The following is a 20,822-nucleotide window of genomic DNA, read 5'->3' on the forward strand; positions in this document are numbered from 1 at the left end:
GAATACATATAACAGAATAACAAATCGGCATCCAAATTAAGTTTATCACATTTATTACCCCTTTAACTCCCCCCTCCCGCCCACTTCCCCACCCCAGCAGCAACACTTCTCCCCGATACTACATCCCATTTAGTACACACTTAGAATACCCTCCAACTGCAATATAGCAACCATCCCGTTCATCCCGCTGTGCAAAAGGAACAACTAGTAACACAAATAAAACAAAACACATACATCAGAGGTCTCCGACGGCTATCCCAGTCCCAAATCACTTTACTGGTCCATCACACGTCCTATTCACATTGCAGCGAAGGAGACCATAGCTTCTCAAACATTTTAACATTCCCCCTTCTTTCATACACTCCCTGTTCCAGCTGAAGAATACATTTCACCCTTGTAATGTACTCTCCCCTGGTCGAAGGGTCTTTTTTAATCCAGGACCTGGCGATTAGCTTTCTTGCAGTATACAGCAGCCTAAAAAAAACACCAAAAAGGAGCCAAGACAAATGATATGTGCACACACAGAATGTGGTGAGCCTTCCTCATAAAGATGGCTGCAGCCGAGGTGCAAGATGCTGATGTCACAGCCACTCAACCTCCACACTAGGGGGGAGGGGCGGCTGCTTAGCATAAGACATGCACACTAATAAGGCTTGCACTGGGAGCCCATCATGTAATGAGTGAAATGCACAGTGTCTGAACTGTGACCTATAAATGACGCCAGAAACCCAGGTCAGGCGGGCAAAACAGCACTATATAGGTGCATCTCGCACGGATACACGAGACGCACAGTGTCTGAATAATGGCCTATAAATGACGCACAGCACCAGGTCCAGGCGGGTCAGTTAGCACTATGAGTACATAACACATGACAGGCTCACCATTTAACCACCTGAATTCAAAAGGTCCACACACATCCTGCAAAAATGGATAAAATGTGCCATACCTCAAATAGTGAGATATTAGTTTATATTTTGGCCCAAAATATGTACGCTCACAATCCGTTCGTCAAGGATTCTCACACTTGCGAGTCCCTACACTGAATTAGTTAGAAAAACCACAAAGAACTATATCAAAAAAACACCAGTATACAGCAGCCTAGCAATGGCAATTTTCATAGTATTTTCCACCCCACGCTCCTCAACATATCCCAATATGCATAGCAATGGTTCCCTGGGAAGGACACACCGATATGTTCTTCCTATCTTGTGGATAACCTAAAGCCTGCTTTACACGGTACGACCGATTGTGCGATTTCACAATCGATCGTACCCGCCCCTGTCCTTTTTGCGTCACGGGCAAATCGCTGCCCGTGTCACACAAAGTTAGTAACCCCCGTCACACATACTTACCTCTCGTGCGACCTCGCTGTGGGCGGCGAACGTCCACTTCCTGGAGTGGGAGGGACGTTCGGCGTCACAGCGACGTCACACGGCCGCCGGCCAATAGAAGCGGAGGGGCGGAGATGAGCGGGACGTAAACATCCCGCCCACCTCCTTCCTTCCATATAGAGCCGGCGGCGGCCGCGGGAGGCAGGTGAGCTGCTCATCGTTCCCGTGGTGTCACACGGAGCGGCGTGTGCTACCACGGAAACGATGGTCAACTAAATTAAACGATATTATGGAACCTAGCGAGCAGTACCCGACTCACGATTTGTGAGCGATACTGCGTCGCTAGGAGGTGTCACACAGGCCGGCATCGCCAGCGATGCCGGATGTGCGTCACAAAATCTGTGACCCCGACGATCTATCGCACGATAGATTGTCTGGTGTAAAGCAGCCTTAAGTCCAAAAAGAGACCAGTCTCGGACAAGACCACATCATATGAAAAATACCTGCGTCAGATCCCTGACACCTTGGACACTCCGAATTCCTTTTCAATTCCATTTTAAACATCAGTAAAGGAGACCTATATACCCGGTGAATCACGTATAGGTGAGATAGTCTGGCCGGTTCGCTCATGGAAAGTTTAGGGACATACTCTAAGATACTCTCCCACACCTCCTCCGTTATCGGCCCAACTTCCTCCTCCCATTTAGTTTTAGTTTTAATTGGGTAGTCTAAAAGAAAGGTATGTAGTATATCTTTATACGTGTCAGAAATGATCCCTTTAGTGCTTCCTCCCCCCTTACACACTTACTCCAGTACCAGGTCAGTCTGTATGTCCACACTTTTTTTAGCCGCTTGGGCTGCAATCGCATGTTTTAATTGACTGTAGTGGAGCCAGCCGGACGCCGGTAACTGAAACTCACTCTGTAACTGCGGGAACGATTTGAAAATTCCTCCGTCCAATATCTGATGCATGTATATTACACCCTTGCGTCTCCATTCCTCAATATTCCCCATTTTCTGAATCTCCGGGAGATTACTGTTATCCCAGATAGGTGTAAACTTAGTTAACCGGGTAACCCCTCTCACTCTTTTCAGCCTATCCCAGGTCTTGTTTATAAGTGCCATTGTAGGAGACATTCCACCCAAGATCCCCACCGCACCATCCTCTAGTCCCATTACCAATGGACTTCTACCCACTATGTATTCCAGCACTTATCCTCCTCAATGTTAGTGTGACTCCTGCCTGGAGCCACGGACTCAGGATCGGTGAAATAGGTGAATAGAGGCAACCACCTATAAAGCAGGACCCTGGACCCCACAACCCTTTAACCCCTATACAGGGATTTGGAATTATGACAGGGCCCAGGTGATCGCTGCCCGCAGAAGATTGCAGTCCTGAGAAGAGCAGTAACCAGGCAGGGTCAAATCCAGAAGGTAGAACAGGGACAAAAATCGTCAGGCAGAAGAGTGGTTAGGTAGTCAAGCTAAGGTAAATATATGGGAATACAAACAAACAGCACAGCACCAGAGACTAGCAGGGATTTACAGAACTATATCTGGCACCTGCCAACAGAAGGGAGAAAGCATAAGAGGGGTGTGGTGCCTTCCCATTGGCCCCAGCTGAAAGGTAACTACTCAGCCGAAAGGCACACACCACCACAGTCAACCAGTGCTACTACAGGTCCTAGTGCAACCCAGCCTAATAGATGAGCGGAGCTTGCACCTAGCAGAGCCACTGACTGCTCCCCGTCCCCAACGCTACCCACAGTGGTGATGCGGCGGCATCTGGTGATTGAAGCAGAAGTCGACTCTGGTAGAGAAGTGACAGTTTTCGTTTGACAGTTCTTCGCAGTTTCTTTGTACTACTATAAAGCTGATGATGGAGGAAAATGCACCTTGAGATCACCTCACAGAGCACAACATGGATTAAATATATTTCTTCAGATATGACAGCTGTGCTCCTGGCTAACTGAGGTATATGTGCTACAACTCTTGTCTGTTGACACAGAGATGTAAGGAGCTCTAAGTCTTCAATATGCAGCCCATCCACTACAGAAAAAAACAAGCTCTGAGAATATGATGACCACCCCACCATAAAAAAAAGATTTGTTGTAGCAACAGATTTTCTGCTAGTACAATAGTAAAATACATATATACAGAGGGGAAAATAAGTATTGAACACATCACCAATTTTCTAAGTAAATATACTGTATTTCTAAAGGTGATATTGACATCAATTGCTCACCACATGTCAGTAGCAACCCATCCAATCCACACAGGCAAAGAAATCAAACCATAGATGTCCATAAATTTAGTGATTTGTAATAATGAGAAATGACAAAGGGAAAAAAAATGAACACACTTACTGAGATTTATTTAATACTTTGTACAAGAGCCTTTGTTGACTGCTTCAAGATTCTTATATGGAAAAACTATTTGCAAGCATTGTTCAGGTGTAATTTTGGTCCAATCTTCCACACAAACACTCTTCAAATCCTGAAGATTCCCATGGGTTCCTTCTATGAACTCTGAGCTTTAGCTATTTACATAAATTTTCTATTGGATTTAAGTCAGGCAATGGGCTGGGCCATTCTAAGAGCTTTATTTTCTTTCTCTGAAACCAACTGAGAGTTTCCTTGGCTGCATGTTTGGGATCATTGTAATGCAGATATGTCCACGCTTGTTTCATCTTCATCATCCTGGTAGAAGGCAATAGATTTTTATCAAGAATGTCTCAGTACATTTGTCCATTCATCTTTCCTTTATAGGAAGTTTACCACAGCCGTATGCTGAAAAACAGCCCCTCCATAATGATGTTCCCACCTCCAAACTTCACTGTTGGTATGGTGTTTTTTTTGGAGTGATTTGGATTGCCTTTTGACCTCCAAACCTAGTGTGTATTATGACATCCAAAGAGTTCAATTTTGGTCTCATCTGGCCAGACTATATTCACCCAGTATTTCACAGGCTTGTCTAAATGTTGTTAAGCAAACTTTAAATGCACTTGAACATGCTTTTTGTTCAGCAACTGAGTATTGCATGATGATTGTGCAAACAGGCCACGAAGGTTGCGTGCATTACTTCTTGTTTTCTTTGAAACAATTGTTCCTACTGATTCAAGATCTTTCTATAGATTTTCACAAGTGGTTCTTGACATTTGGACAACTCTTCTAATTCTTTACATGTCTATGTCTGAAATGTTGTGGGGAGAACCTGCTCATGGACGGTTTATGGTTAAACAATGTTCTTTCCACTTCCCGATTATGGCCCCAACAGTGCTCATTGGAACCATGAGCAGTTTAGAAAATCTTCTGTAACCAATGTCATCAGTATGTTGTGCAAAAATAAGTTTGGAAAGGTCTTGAGACAGTTCACTGGTTTTACCCATTTTATAAGATCTTTTTTGTGTGGCTCCTTGGTATATGAACCAGCTAATATTATTTTTACCAACTGGCAGGATTGCTTTGTAATTACTGACAGATTTCAGCTGGTGTCATGATTTTTTATGTCTTTTTGCACCTCTCCTTTTGTTCATTACTTTTTCCCTCTATCATTTCTCATTATTACACATACCAGATTTTTCAGAGTATAAGACACACTTTTCCTCCCAAAAATTTGGGAGGAAAATGAAGGGTGCATCTTAAAATCCGAATGTAGCATTCCGGGAAGTGGAAAATGGGTGCAGTGCGAAGAAAGGCGTTGCGGCGGGTGAGATGTTCTGTCGGCGGTGCGGGGCTGTGCTGGTGCGGCGGGTGAGATGTTCTGTCCAAATAATGCCGCCAGGAGTCAGCGCATGCGCAGATGGAGCTCTCGGATTGTCATTGAGCTGAGAGCTCAGTCTGTGCAAGCGTCGATTCCAGGCGGCAATATTTGAAGATCGCACCACCAACAGAGCATCTGGGACACAGAGCCAGCCACACAGCATCCAGCAGAGCCGGCCACAGAGTAGGCAGCAACACCCTACTCCAGCACCCCTTCTGCCTCCTGTAACCCCGCTCTACCACTGCTGTTACCCTCCCTAGGGTAAGACACCATCGGAGTATAAGACGGACCCCATTAATTTATTTATTTTTTTACCTTTATCTCAAAATTTGGGGTGCGTCTTATAATCCGGTGCATCTTCTAAAACAAAAAAATATGGTAACAATTTCTGCACATCTGTGATTTGATTTTTTTTTTTTTTGCCTGTGTGGCTTCATTGGGTTGTTACTGACAGCTGGTGAATAATTCATGTTAATTGCACCTTTAGAAGTATACAGTTAGGTCCATATATATTTGTATTTGGACAGAGACATTTTTCAAATTTTTGTTTTGCATAGTACCATAATGAACTTTGAACAAAACAATTCAGATCCAGTTGAAGTTTAGACTTTTAGCTTTATTTCAGTGGGTTGAACAAAATGATTGCATAAAAATTGGAGGAACTAAAGCATTTTTATACTCAATCCCTTCATTTCAGGGGCTCAAAGGTAATATGACAAATTAAATATTTTGAAGAAAAAAAAAGTTACATTCTAATACTTGGTCATTGTCCATCTGTATTATGAAACACCGACCAATCAGTTTCGCTGGATTTGAGTGTGACGACATGGACTCTCATGGGTTAAAGTTTCTTAACATTCATCCAGACAGGATGATAGATTGTTTATAGCCGGGGGATAAGTCCCTCATTGTTTTTACAAGACTCTTGTTGACTTATGTAATTGTGTTGGCCACTGAAAGCCAGACGTATTGTTTCTCCAAATACTTCCAGTAACCATTGTATTGTAGTTGTGTATTGCTAATGTAATTACCTTAGTAGCCATTGTCTGGTCGGTGACTCCCAGACTACATGTATACCCTCAGTCTTTCTGTAGATATCATTTGGATGAACATTGTCCATGCAGCTTGAGATTCATCCAATGGGAGAGGCGCTCTTGTCCAACCAATCGATGAGGACGCAGTGTATCCAAGTGGAAGGCTGTGGCTATAAAATGGACTTCTTTAAGCCACCAGGTTGTTGATGGATGCTGATGGATCCAGTCTAAGCTCTTCGGAGCTGACTAGAGGATCAGGATATCTTATGGCTTCAATCTAGGGATTCCGGTTCCGGTTGGAGACCATATCCACAGCCTAGGGATTTCGACTCCAGCTGCCAGGATTGTAACATCAAACCAGGACTCCCTAAGGAGGACACTCAGGTTGGGAAAGTTCAGTCACCTGCTACAGACTTTGCAGACCTCACACAGCTTCCTAAATCTGGCGCTATTCCTATCTCGGTGGGTGCCCGCCGAAAGCGGGGTGCTGCTGGATTGGAGTAAGCGGCCCTGGAAGCTCTGAGGCCCTGACATTCTAATCCCTGGTGAGCCAGCGGAAGGGTGAGACTCTGTTGCCTGTTACATTTGTGTTTTGCTGGTTATGTGTTATGTGCCGTTAATTGTTTGGGGATCCAATAAAGTCTAATTATTGTGGTTCCCTCACCCTGTGTTGTCTGAGTAGTGTTACGCCCACGGTTAAGGAGGCCGGCGTTCAGTTGGGATGAGCCCTGAGCCACGCTGTCTTTCTAAAGGCGACGGGTTTTAGTGGACGAGAGCACCCACTGAGCCCCGTGTCTCCACATTGAGCACACAGTATGTTTCTGAAAACCCCAGAATTCATCTGGCTGCTTCTGTCCTTTGTCACATCATCAATAAATACTAGGGACCCAGTGCCACTGGCAGGCATGCATGCTCAAGCCCTCACGCTGCCTCCGCCGTTTTTTACAGATGTGGTATGCTTTGGATTATGAGCTGTACCATGCCTTTACCATACTTTTTTCTTTCCATCATTCTGGTAGAGGTTGATCTTAGTTTCATCTGTCTGAAGAATGTTCTTCAGAATTGTGCTGCTTTTTTTTTTTTTTCTTTTAGCAAAGTCCAATCTAGCCTTATTATTGAGGCTTGCACAATACAGTGAACCCTCTGTATTTTCTTTCATGCAGTCTTCTCTTTACTGTAGATTTGGATATTGATACACTGTTTCGGTTGTGCCTCGAACCGGCCTAGTCCCGTCATTGACTCCCACATTGGGGTCGGTTAACTATGCAGCGCCACATGGCCATTGCTTGAGGCATCAGGTGGCTAGAGTTTTGTACCATCCTGAGCCTAAGTGCTCATGCAGGTACACTGAGCATGTACGTGATGTCATTGATGACAAGGCATCTACTGATTGGTCATCAGTGACATCAGCGATGAAGTGGCAGCCGCTGATTGGTCATCATGACTTCAGCAATGACGTGGCAGCCCCTGTATGGCTGCAGCCGACGCCATTACCACATGCAATGTGGCATGGGCCAGGGTGGCGGCTTTAAAAAGTCTGTAGCTCCACCCATCGGGGCGCGAGAGTCATTATGCATGCTGACAGCAAAGGCTGTATTCCCGGCTGTCAGAGTGAGTGGGTTACAGCGCCACTGTAAGGCGGGCTTTGCACGTTGCGACATCGCAAGCCGATGCTGCGATGTCGCACGCGATAGTCCCCGCCCCTGTCGCAGGTACGATATCGTGTGATAGCTGGCGTAGCGAAAATTATCGCTACGCCAGCTTCACATGCACTCACCTGCCCTGCGACCGTCACTCTGGCCGGCGACCCGCCTCCTTCCTAAGGGGGCGGGTCGTGCAGCATCATAGCGACGTCACACGGCAGGCGGCCAATAGCGGTGGAGGGGAGGAGATGAGCAGGATGTAAACATCCCGCCCACCTCCGTCCTTCCGCATAGCCGCCGGCGGCAGGTAAGGAGATGTTCCTCGCTCCTGCGGCTTCATACACAGCGATGTGTGCTGCCGCAGGAACGAGGAACAACATCGTACCTGTCGCGGCAGCGGCATTATGGAAATGTCGGTGAATGCAACGATGATACGATAACGACGTTTTTGCGCTCGTTCATCGTATCATCTAGCATTTACACAGTACGATGTCGAAAGTGACGCCGGATGTGCGTCACTTTCGATTTGACCCCACCTACATCGCACGTGCGATGTCGCAACGTGCAAAGCCGCCCTTAGTCTGCAGTGCTTGTGGCAGATCCGAGTATATGTGCAGTGTAATTCTGAATTTAGGGCAGGCGCCGTACCAGGTACTCTTATCTAGGTACAAACTGTGTCTCGGCACTGTGAGGGGGTCCTTCTGGACAAGACGTGCCCCCTATCCACACGCCCCATCTACAGTGGCAGCCTTGTGTGCATGTGTGTGCCAGCTTTGGGTACCCAGTGACGCAAACTGGGTGACCTTCATGGTTTGACGTGCCCCTGTACGCACATGACTGACTCAGTGTTTACGTTCCAGGTTGCCAGTGACGCTAACTGGGTAGCCTTCACGGTCTGACGTGCCCCTGTACGCACGTGACTGGCTCAGTGGTTACATTCCAGGTTTCCCAGTGACGCTAACTGGGTTACCTTTCGGTTTTGACGTGTTCCTACACACGTGACCGTTCTCTGTTGCGTTTTCATTGGTTTTGACGTGTTCCTACACACGTGACCATTACTTGTGCACCTGTGAGGTTAACAGGGATACGCTACACGTAGGAGTGTGCCTTTACAACATGTCCTTCGTTTCTGTTTTGGTCTCCTGATTTGCTGTAATCCGTCCTTCTGTCCTTAGTGGCTTTAACACCTGCCCGGTGGACGTGGGGCAACGATTTGATATATTATTTTTTATTTTTTTATTTCAATCGTCCCCTCCGTAACAGTACGCTCGTGCCATCAGTCCTCCCGGACATGGTGGACATTCATCAACTACAGCGATATATTCAACAGCTGGAAACGCGTCTCAGGGCTGTGGAAGAGTCCTCTCCAGCTGTGGATGTTGCAGCTCTGAATAAACAGACTGCAATTCAGACTACGTCACTGTCCTCAACTAAGCCCATGTCCCTTCCCACTAAATTCACAGGGGATAGTAACGCTTGTCGGGGTTTCATAAATCAGTGTTTGATACACCTGGATCTCTTGTCCTCACAATACACCACAGAAAGAGCTAAGGTGGGGTTTGTGATATCGCTCCTTGCCGATTGAGCACTGACATGGGCCACTCCGCTCTGGGAGCGACAGGATCCAGTGACGAACCGGGCTACTGATTTCTTGGAGGCGTTAAGGGCGGTGTTCTTGGGTCCCCAGGTGGTCCATGACTCTGCCTTATGCCTTCTGGACCTGGTTCAGGGGACATTTTTAGTATCAGTTTATGCCACAGAGTTCAGGACTCTGGCCGCTGAGTTAAAGTGGCCAAAGAAGGTCCTGTTACTGGTATTCTGGAGAGGGTTGTCGGGGCATGTGAAAAACGCATTTGCCACCAAGGATACCACCTGACCTGGAGATCTTGATTTCACTTGCTACGAGAATCGACAAACGTCACTCTGAGCACCAGTTAGAGCAGGCTCAGAGTTGTTCTCGGGAGCGACTGGCTCCCTCTTTCCGCAAACCTGAAGCATCAGCCACGTACCCTGATCCCGAACCTGAGCCCATGGACATCGGGCGGACAGCTGCTAGGTCCTCAATGCCAGCGGCAAAACCGGTTAGCTTCGCTTGCAAACAGACAGGTCACTATGCCAAAGAGTGCCCTAAAAAGGTCAAGAAGCAGGTGTATGTCGTGTCTGTTAACAGGGAGATACAGGACGCGCCTGCTTCAAACCCTAAATGGTCTTTCAAGGGCACGGTGATGTTTGATAACACCACTGTACCATTTACAGCATGTATAGACTCCGGTGGAGATGGGAATTTTGTGTGTTCAGAGTTTGCCCCTCTCCATGAGATTCCCGTGCTGCCCAAGTCGCTACAGTGCTGGCCAAAAGTATTGGCACCCCTGCAATTCTGTCAGATAATACTAAGTTTCTTCTTGAAAATGATTGCAATCACAAATTCTTTGGTATTATTATCTTCATTTATTTTGCTTGCAATGAAAAAATACAAAAGAGAATGAAACAAAAATCAAATCATTGATCGTTTCACACAAAACTCCAAAAATGGGCCAGACAAAAGTATTGGCACCCTTAGCCTAATACTTGGTTGCACAACCTTTAGCCAAAATAACTGCGAACAACCGCTTCCGGTAAGCATCAGTGAGTTTCTTACAATGCTCTGCAGGATTTTTAGACCATTCTTCTTTGGCAAACTACTCCAGGTCCCTGAGATTTGAAGGGTGCCTTCTCCAAACTGCCATTTTGAGATCTCTCCACAGGTGTTCTATGGGATTCAGGTCTGGACTCATTGCTGGCCACTTTAGTAGTCTCCAGTGCTTTCTCTCAAACCATTTTCAAGTGCGTTTTGAAGTGTGTTTTGGGTCATTGTCCTGCTGGAAGACCCATGACCTCTGAGGGAGACCCAGCTTTCTCACACTGGGCCCTACATTATGCTGAAAAATTTGTTGGTAGTCTTCAGACTTTATAATGCCATGCATACGGTCAAGCAGTCCAGTGCCAGAGGCAGCAAAGCAACACCAAAACATCAGGGAACCTCCGCCATGTTTGACTGTAGGGACCGTGTTATTTTCTTTGAATGCCTCTTTTTTTTTCCTGTAAACTCTATGTTGCTGGCTTTTCCCAAAAAGCTCTACTTTTGTCTCATCTGACCAGAGAACATTCTTCCAAAACGTTTAAGGCTTTCTCAGGTAAGTTTTGGCAAACTCCAGCCTGGCTTTTTTATGTCTCGGGGTAAGAAGTGTGGTCTTCCTGGGTATCCTACCATACAGTCCTTTTTCATTCAGACGCCGACGGATAATACGGGTTGACACTGTTGTACCCTCGGACTGCAGGGCAGCTTGAACTTGTTTGGATGTTAGTCGAGGTTCTTTATCCACCATCCGCACAATCTTGCATTGAAATCTCTCGTCAATTTTTCTTTTCCTTCCACATCTAGGGAGGTTAGCCACAATGCCATGGGCTTAAAATGTCTTGATGACACTGCGCACTGTAGACACAGGAACTTTCAGGTCTTTGGAGATGGACTTGTAGCCTTGAGATTGCTCATGCTTCCTCACAATTTGGATTCTCAAGTCCTCAGACAGTACTTTGGTCTTCTTTCTTTTCTCCATGCTCAATGTGGTACACACAAGAACACACGACAGAGGTTAAGTCAACTTTAATCCATGTCAACTGGCTGCAAGTGTGATTTAGTTATTGCCAACACATGTTAGGTGCCACAGGTAAGTTACAGGTGCTGTTAATTACACAACTTAGAGAAGCATCACATGATTTTTCAAACAGTGCCAATACTTTTATCCACCCCCTTTTTTATGTTTGGTGTGGAGTTACATCCAATTTGGCTTTATGACAATTTTTTTTTATTTTTTTCAATTAAGACAAATTAAATGAATATAATAATACCAAAGAATTTGTGATTGCAATCATTTTCAAGAAAAAACTGAATATTATCTGACAGAAATGCAGGAGTGCCAATACTTTTGGCCAGCACTGTATCTGTCCGTGTAGCCGATGGGTCTGTCCTCCCAGAGGGTGTCAGCTACCAGACAGTCCCGTTGGTTTTCACTATGCCTTCAGGGCACTGGGAGATCACCTCTTTTCTGGTTATGAATGATGGGATGGATGAGATCTTGTTGGGGCTCCCCTGGCTGAAGCAGCATTCTCTGCAGTTTGACTGGGGCACAGGGAAGATCTCAAGTTGGGGTACCGCATGTCAAAAAACCTGTCTGTCCAAGACAACTAGAGGGTCGTTGTCTACTGACCCAGTGAAGGTGCTCAAGCCTTCGCACCAGTGTCACTCCTCAGTTGAGGGGGTCTCCAAAAAGTCATCAGAGATATCATCCTCTATTTTACACCCCCATACCCCAAATCCCATGCCAGTTCTTCGTGGCAGGGTCTCCAAGGATCCCCCGACCAGCCCCACTTTCCCAGTTAGGGAACCGTGGCTCACGGGTCGGATCAAAACGGAGGCGTAGGAGGCGGCGATATGCATACAGTGCCTACAAGTAGTATTCAACCCCCTGCAGATTTAGCAGGTTTACACATTCGGAATTAACTTGGCATTGTGACATTTGGACTGTAGATCAGCCTGGAAGTGTGAAATGCACTGCAGCAAAAAAGAATGTTATTTCTTTTTTTTTTTTTAAATTGTGAAAAGTTTATTCAGAGGGTCATTTATTATTCAACCCCTCAAACCACAAGAATTCTGTTTGGTTCCCCTAAAGTATTAAGAAGTATTTCAGGCACAAAGAACAATGAGCTTCACATGTTTGGATTAATTATCTCTTTTTCCAGCCTTTTCTGACTAATTAAGACCCTCCCCAAACCTGTGAACAGCACTCATACTTGGTCAACATGGGAAAGACAAACGAGCATTCCAAGGCCATCAGAGAAAAGATCGTGGAGGGTCACAAGGCTGGCAAGGGGTACAAAACCCTTTCCAAGGAGTTGGGCCTACCTGTCTCCACTGTTGGGAGCATCATCCGGAAGTGGAAAGCTTATGGAACTACTGTTAGCCTTCCACGGCCTGGACAGCCTTTGAAAGTTTCCACCCGTGCCGAGGCCAGGCTTGCCCGAAGAGTCAAGGCTAACCCAAGGACAACAAGGAAGGAGCTCCGGGAAGATCTCATGGCAGTGGGGACATTGGTTTCAGTCAATACCATAAGTAACGTACTCCACCGCAATGGTCTCCGTTCCAGACGAGCCCGTAAGGTACCTTTACTTTCAAAGCGTCATGTCAAGGCTCGTCTACAGTTTGCTCATGATCACTTGGAGGACTCTGAGACAGACTGTAGCAAGAATCAAATATCCAGCATCATGGAGAATTGGAAAAGTAAAACTGACATTTATTTGTATAAATATAAAAACATACAGACTGTGCAATGGGCTCAGAGGCAAAAGTGCAAAAAGGTGGATAATTCCACCTTTTTGCACTTGTGCCTCTGTGCCCATTGCACAGTCTGTATGTTTTTATATTTATACAAATAAATGTCAGTTTTACTTTTCCAATTCTCCATGATGCTGGATATTTGATTCTTGCTACATTCATTCCCGCCCGGGCCAAGGCGTTCCTTGCATCGGTGCAGAGTCCAGGAGTGAAGAGGGGTGAGCTGACAAAACCTTTTTTTCTTATCACTCTGAGACAGACTGGTTCAATGTTCTCTGGTCTGATGAGACCAAGATTGAGATCTTTGGTGCCAACCACACACGTGACGTTTGGAGACTGGATGGCACTGCATACGACCCCAAGAATACCATCCCAACAGTCAAGCATGGTGGTGGCAGCATCATGCTGTGGGGCTGTTTCTCAGCCAAGGGGCCTGGCCATCTGGTCCGCATCCATGGGAAGATGGATAGCACGGCCTACCTGGAGATTTTGGCCAAGAACCTCCGCTCCTCCATCAAGGATCTTAAGATGGGTCGTCATTTCATCTTCCAACAAGACAACGACCCAAAGCACACAGCCAAGAAAACCAAGGCCTGGTTCAAGAGGGAAAAAAATCAAGGTGTTGCAGTGGCCTAGTCAGTCTCCTGACCTTAACCCAATTGAAAACTTGTGGAAGGAGCTCAAGATTAATGTCCACATGAGACACCCAAAGAACCTAGTTAACTTGGAGAAGATCTGCATGGAGGAGTGGGCCAAGATAACTCCAGAGACCTGTGCCGGCCTGATCAGGTCTTATAAAAGACAATTATTAGCTGTAATTGCAAACATGGGTTATTCCACAAAATATTAAACCTAGGGGTTGAATAATAATTGACTCACGGGGCGTGTCCTGGCTATGAAGGAGTGAGGACGTGACTTGTCTTAGCTCCTGCCACTGGACTTTATAACTGATGATCCACGCAACTGAGGACTCTGCAACACAGGCTATGCAGCCAAGGAGACAAGGGAGATCCCAGGGGTGCAGCAGCAGAGCTTCACAATCGGAGGAGAGAGGGATCAAACACTTTTTATCTGGGCCGGGGCAGAGAGAAGCTTCACAGGTGGCACCCAAGATGGCTGCTAAGGCTACACACGAGGTGAGCTCAGCGTGCAGCAGTGAGATGGCAGTTATGGAGATGCAGGGAAAGGCTCAGTAGCTGAAGCTGAACTGAGAGGAGAGACCACCCGGAGTGAAGATGAGATACAGAAGATAAGGCCAGACAGCCCAAGATTGCAGGTACAGGGGAAACCCGGAGTGAGAAGCACGGGGGAAGTGCCTGCTGATACAAACAGTAGCTCTGAAGCCTGGAGGCCTCTGGAGGGGGGAGTAACATCCTCTCCTATAACACACATGCAGGAGTGTGAGGAATTTCAGGAGGGGGGACACTGCACTGCAAATGAGTTACAGGTCCCTGACAGAAGTGAGACCGTACCCAGGGAGAAGCACAACATAAATCTAAAGTTACCAGATGCAGACAAGCATGCAGGGTCAGGGCCAGCCATAACAAAAACACAAGAGTCAGGAGTTCTGACAGAGCTTAATGAGATCCGGGCACGTTTCTCAGCTATACCCGCCAGGGAAGAGATGGAGACATATATAACCAGGCTGGAGCAGGCGTACCGCACAGAGCTGTCAGCCCTGAAGGGGGAGGTGGAGAGAGTGGACACCCAGAGTCAAGTGCAGGCAGCTAAAATTCAGAATATGGAGGACACTTCACAGGCCCACGGGGCACTATTAGAACAACACTCCCGCCAAATACAATACGTGGTTGAAGCAATGGATGATGCTGAAAATAGGGGCCGAAGAAACAATCTCAGAGTGCGGGGCCTGCCTGAGTCTGTCGAGTCCAAGGACTTACATGGTACCCTTCAAGTGATCTTCAATAATATTCTGGGTGAACCATCGAGCCAACCCCTGGAATTGGATAGAGCGCATAGAGCGTTGGGCCCCAAACCAGCCCAGAACGACCGACCTCGGGATGTGATCTGTAGGGTCCACCGCTATGTTATTAAGGAGGCCATTCTGTTTAAGCTCCGCAGTGGAGTATCACCATCGTATGAGGGGAGCCAAATCCAGATTCTACAAGATCTATCCCGTTTTACCTTACAAAGGAGAAGAGCTCTTAAACCTCTGCTGGACATTCTCCGCTCATACGAGTTTCCATATAGCTGGGGGTTCCCCTTCCGCCTGCAGGATCGGCACGCGGGACGAATGCATGTTCTTCGGTCTCCGGCGGATTTACCCTCGTTCACCGCGGCTTTGGACATTCCATTAGTGCCTATAGAGGACTGGCCGGACTTTCCAATGGGGGGGGGGGGGAGTCACCGTCCCAGCCGGTGATCGGATGCGTGGCTCTCGTAGAGAAAGAGGAGGGAGGCCGGTCTGATGTATAAGAGAATGGTGGATTAAATTGTTCTAGTATGTTTTTGGTTATAGGATCACAGTACGATGGAGTCTATCCCCTGGTCCTGATGGGAATTTAGCGTTGTGGGGTTATTGTATCGCTCTGGACAGGGGGGTGGGGGGTTCCCTCCTTCCATCCTGGGTGTAATGGGGGGGCGCCCCTCAACATTATAAGGTACAATACCCTCTCAAAGCCCCTTCTCCCTTCTTTATACAGAGCTTTAGTTGCAAATCAAAATATATATAGTTAAAAGTTGTTTTTTAGTCCAGGGCAGGGGGCTCCATTGTGGAAAGTTCCCTCCCTGATTGGGATAACACGCCACAGGGTAGTGGCGTAGGATTAACATCCCTGGTATATAGAGATTCTTATTTTTCTGCATTTACCTCTAGTTTATTTGACCAAGTATAAGGGTCACGTTACGACCCCACAGGCAAGAGGTGCTTTGACCTTTTTGCCTACGGTACTCTCTCTTTGTTTGTAGTTTCCTTCATATACTTGATTCTTCTACCCCCCCCTCGTTTTCTTTTTTTTTTTTTTCTCTCCCCCTCTAACCTTTTCTATTCTCTCCACCCACACCTCTCTTCCCATCCCCATCCTCTGACCCTACTTCCCGGTTCCTCACCGTTCCTCCTCCTCAGAATGACGCAGATTACCTTTGGCTCATTGAATGTGAGGGGCCTCAATGTCCCGCAAAAACGGTCTCAGGTATTCTTTGACATGCATAAGAAACGAGTCCATATATTATTGATTCAGGAAACACATTTCAAAACTGGTCACCTCCCTAACTTTAAAGACAGATATTACACCAAATGGGTCCATAGCACCAACCCAGAGTCAAAATCAAAAGGGGTGTCTATAGGCATCCATAAAGCCCTGGTGCACACGGTTCTGGACACGAGAGTGGACACTGAGGGAAGATTCATTTTTCTGAAAATTAATGTTAATTCACCTATCTTTACCATTGTCAATTGGTATTTACCAAACAGAGATCCGGCGACGTCCTGCTTCTCTCTCCTGTCATCATTGGATGAATTCGCAGAAGGGACCATGATCGCGGGTGGCAATTTAAACTTCACTTTGGACCCTAAGGTAGATACAACTTCGGGACACAATTTTCTCTCTCTCAGAAAGCTAACAAAAGTTAAATGCTCAATACAAGAGTTTCGATTGGTAGATGTGTGGAGAACGTTACACCCAGTGGAGCGTGACTACACATACTTCTCCCCGGCTCACTCCTCGTACAGCCGCATAGACCTGTTTCTTGTGAGCCAAAAGGCTCTGACCTGGCAGATACAGGCCTCTATAGGCAGTATATCCTGGTCTGACCACGCTCCTATATTCTTGAGCCTTACTATCCCAGATGGGGCAGGGAGGCCGTGGTCTTGGCGGCTGAACGATAGTCTGCTTGGGGATCAGGGGTGCATGAAGGATCTACAGAACACGATTGATGAATTTTTAGAAATACACTCAGAAGACCCCACAGCCCTTCCCGTGCAGTGGGAGGCACTTAAATGTGTCTTGAGAGGGGTTTTGATCAAACATGGGGCTAGGCTTAAGAGAGAGAGAGCCCAAACCATTTTGTCCCTACTTCAGAATATTTCAGATCTGGAAAGGGCCCATAAGAAGACATTATCACCTTTGACACTGGCGGAGCTAGTAAAAAATAGAGAGGAGCTTAAATCGATTCTCGACCGACAGTATGAGCGACATAGGACTAGAATAAAAAGATTCCTCTATGAGTATGCAGATAAATGTGGTAGACCACTAGCTAGGATTCTACACCCTAGGGGAGACCCCAGCCACGTTCCCATGATTAAACAAGCAGACGGCTCTTCGACTCAGAACCCAACTCTCATCGCGGAACAGTTCCAAAAGTATTATAGAGACCTATATAACATAAAGGGCAAATTTGGAGACATGCCACATGACACATTAGAAAATAAAATAAATGGCTACGTATCCAGAATGGCCCTACCGGTTATACCCAGCGCTGAGGTTGAAAATTTAGAGACGGACTTTACAGAAGCAGAAGTGGCATCTATCATTAAAGAATCTCCCTCAGGCAAAAGTCCGGGTCCAGATGGGTTCACCCCTAAATTTTATAAAATATTCCAAACTCAGCTATCCCCGTTCTTGACTAAAGTATTTAATTCCATCTCAGAAAATTCCCAATGGGTGGCGCAATCTCTCGAAGCCCATATATGTGTTATCCCCAAACCGGGGAAGGATCACATGTTAGTTACAAATTACAGACCCATTTCACTGATCAATCTAGACCTAAAACTTTTTTCCAAAGCCTTAGCCAACAGACTTGCTCCTTCCTTGCCCGGGATAATACACACAGATCAAGTGGGGTTCGTACAAGGTCGGGAGGCGCGTGACAATACCAACAAACTGTTCCTCCTGATGACCCGGTCGAGGGCTCATTCTCTTCCCATGTGTTTACTCTCAGTGGATGCGGAGAAGGCTTTTGACCGGGTCAGTTGGAATTTCATAATGGCCGCTCTAAAGCAGGTGGGTTTGGGCAAAAAATTTGTAGATAGGATTGCGTCTCTTTATTCGAGACCCTCAGCAAAAGTTAGGACGGATGGGTTTCTGTCGTCATCGTTTCAGGTCCACAATGGAACAAGGCAAGGATGTCCATTGTCACCTCTGCTCTACGTCATTGTCATGGAGCATCTCTTGTCGCCATAAGAAATAATGCTATTATCCATGGGATAGAGGCCGGGGGAGGGAATCGCAGATCTAGCCCGTACAACCCAAAATTTTCCCTTTAAGTGGCAACCGTCAGCTATAAAATATATGGGGGTAGTTGTACCTCGGGATCCAACAAAAATTATGCATCATAATTTTCTACCCCTGTTAGAGAGGACAATTAGGGATTTAAAGAAGTACGACAAAAAAAGACTATCGTGGTTTGGGCGTATCAACGCTATTAAAATGGATGTTCTTCCTAGGTTTCTTTTCTTGTTCCAAACGGTACCTATTCAGCTGCCGGGGAGTTACTTTTCCAAAATTCGGACGGCATTGTCAAGGTTCGTTTGGGGGAATGGGAGACCTCGGACAAGCATAAAAACTCTTACCAGACACAAAAATAATGGAGGGGCAGGGCTCCCAAATTTCCAGTTATACTACAGGGCAACTATTCTAACGAGGATAATGGATTGGCACTTCCATAGGAACTCGAAACAATGGGTCGCGATCGAACAGGACGGACTGGGAGTCCCTTTGCACTTCCTCTCATGGATGGGAAAGGAGAGTAGGTCACAGATAGAGAAGGGAATGGAGTTTATTTGGACAGTGATGGGGACGTGGGACGGTGAGGTTAAGAGGGGTTCTCTCTCACAGGGGAGGGGTCCACTTACCCCCCTCTTTGGCAACCAGGAGTTCCCTCCGGGGCTTCATTCCAATAAATTTCTGGGATATGCTCGGGTGGAGGAAACTCGTTTTTTTCATGTGCTCCAGGGAAATACCCTGCCCCCTTATGCATCTCTACGGGCCACAGGGAGAGAGGTTTCCTGGATAGAATATATGCAGCTGAAATCGTTTCTATCCAACCAGGACAGGGAGAGGAAGTTGAGGACCCCCCCTACTCCATTTGAGAAATTGTTCTTGCAGGGTTCGTCACCTGGGCATGTCATCTCTCTTATATATAAAATGCTGAACCAGAGAGACATGTCGGACAAACCCAAATTTGTCTATAGATGGGGAGAGGAACTGGGAGATGACATTTCGGAGGACAGATGGAGCAGGGCGTTTCTGTGGAACCACAAACTTTCTCTGGCTTGTGCCGCCCAAGAGAAAAACTATAAAATTCTCACAAGGTGGTACCAATACCCAACCAAATTGCATGCTATCTTTCCCTCAGTGTCCGACATGTGCTGGAGATGTGGTAGAGAAAAAGGGTCTATGTTACATATATGGTGGAGCTGTGCTAAATTGCAACCATTCTGGGACTCAGTGTTTTCTCTGTATAAAAAGATGAGTGGGGGTGAGGTGGAGAGATCTCCCCAGGTGGCCCTCCTCTCTATCCTCCCAGGTTCATTCAAGTCACAAAAGAGGGACCTGCTGCGATTTTGTTTAGCGGCAGCCCGTATAATTATTCCCAGATACTGGAAACAGACTAGATGCCCCACGTTAGCTGACTGGGTAGAGGAGATGGCAAACCTCCAGAGAATGGAGGAACTCACAGCTGAACTTAATGGGCTCACGGAAAAATGTATCACAGTGTGGGGACCGTGGATTACGTTCATGGAGTCTCCTGAGTTCACGGTGAGTCTGGCAGGTTATTTGGGATGAGAAATGGTGACAAACCTTGTCTTCCCCTCTCCCCACACACTTTTTTCCCCCACCCCCTCTTTACCCTACTTTCTTCACTCTATTTGATTCCTTCTTTTCTAAGCTTATATCTGTTCTTTTTTTTTTTTTTCTAGTTTTCTACTTTTTCTTAAATGTTTATTCAATAACTTAGAAGGGGATTGTTTTATGCTGAGAGTGGTCTTGTCAATTATCAGGAAGACATGTTTAGCTGGAACTCTGATTTCTAGTGTATGGTTTGTCATGGAGTGTTAGCATAAGGATAGCTTATAGAGTTCCAATGAAATCTACAATGTGATGTTATTTTTGTCATTCCGAAACTGAGAGATCACTGTTTATGTTTTATAATCTTTATAAATGTTCAAGATGTATGCTTGATTTATAAACTTAATAATAAAACAGATTTGAAATAATTGACTCACACTTTTATGTTGAAAATTTATTAAAATTTAACTGAGCAACATAACTTGTTGGTTTGTAAGATTTATGCATCTGTTAATAAATCCTGCTCTTGTTTGAAGTTTGCAGGCTCTAACTTATTTGCATCTTATCAAACCTGCTAAATCTGCAGGGGGTTGAATACTACTTGTAGGCACTGTATGTGTGTGCCAGCTTTGGGTAACCAGGGATGCTAACTGGGTGACCTTCATGGTCTGACGTGCCCCTGTACGCACGTGACCGGCTCAGTGGTTATGTTCCAGGTTGCCAGTGACGCTAACTGGGTAGACTTCACGGTCTGACGTGCCCCTGTACACACGTGACTGGCTCAGTGGTTACGTTCCAATTTCCCAGTGACGCTAACTGGGTTACCTTTCGGTTTTGACATGTTCCTACACACGTGACTGTTCTCTGTTGCGTTTTCGTTGGTTTTGATGTGTTCCTACACACGTAACCATTAGTTGTGCACCTGTGAGGTTAAC

General features: G+C 46.2%; 1 protein-coding gene across 7 annotated transcripts in view; it reads right to left on the reverse strand.

Annotated features, from left to right (window-relative positions):
• The window catches only part of OSGEPL1 (O-sialoglycoprotein endopeptidase like 1), a 1,349,050-nt gene that overhangs the window by 204,317 nt on the left and 1,123,911 nt on the right, over positions 1-20,822 (reverse strand). The window lies entirely within an intron of this gene.

The sequence above is a fragment of the Anomaloglossus baeobatrachus genome, chromosome 7, assembly GCF_048569485.1.
Source record: "Anomaloglossus baeobatrachus isolate aAnoBae1 chromosome 7, aAnoBae1.hap1, whole genome shotgun sequence".
Lineage (NCBI taxonomy): Eukaryota > Metazoa > Chordata > Amphibia > Anura > Aromobatidae > Anomaloglossus > Anomaloglossus baeobatrachus.